This window comes from Nematolebias whitei, chromosome 15 (genome assembly GCF_014905685.2).
Source record: "Nematolebias whitei isolate Nwh7 chromosome 15, NemWhi1, whole genome shotgun sequence".
NCBI classification, from domain to species: Eukaryota; Metazoa; Chordata; class Actinopteri; order Cyprinodontiformes; family Rivulidae; genus Nematolebias; species Nematolebias whitei.
In genome coordinates this window covers 38,672,393-38,672,977 of record NC_056512.1, presented here as the reverse complement: position 1 = coordinate 38,672,977, position 585 = coordinate 38,672,393, and positions in this window count along the sequence as shown.

Sequence of the window (585 nt, the reverse complement as noted above, 5' to 3'; positions counted from 1 at the left end):
ATGTTAGAGAAGGTGGGCCTGTGATCTTAAGGTTGCTGGTTCAATTCTCTCCTGTGATCTTAAGGTTGCTGGTTCAATTCTCTGGACCGAAAACATCAAAATGGGGGTGTGAAAGGTGAAACGCCCACGCCTGCCTCCACCCTCATTTGCCCCGCTCTGTGCACTTGAGCAAGGCCTTTAACCCCCACCTTCTGCTCCCCCAGGCGCCCCAGATAGCAGCTCTGCTCCACACAGAGGCTGTGGTAGCTCAGTGGTCTGCGGTTGAGTCAGGAAGAACATCCGACTTAAAACAATCGGCAAGCCTTTGTGCGAGTTAGTTCGCTGGGGCGACCCCTGAGGAAGGGAGCAGCTGAAAGAAGAAGAAGAATTTAAAGATAAAAGCTTTTTTAGTTTTTGCATCAAACCAAACAAACGTGTCTGAGCTGCAGAAAGCGATTAAACGTGGAAACGACAAACTGTTGATGTTTCCTCCAAACTGTCAGCGCTTCTGATGTTTTGATTTGTCTGCGATACATCAGCAGGCTGAGAGACAGATTTAACACACACACACACACACACACACACACACACACACACACACACACA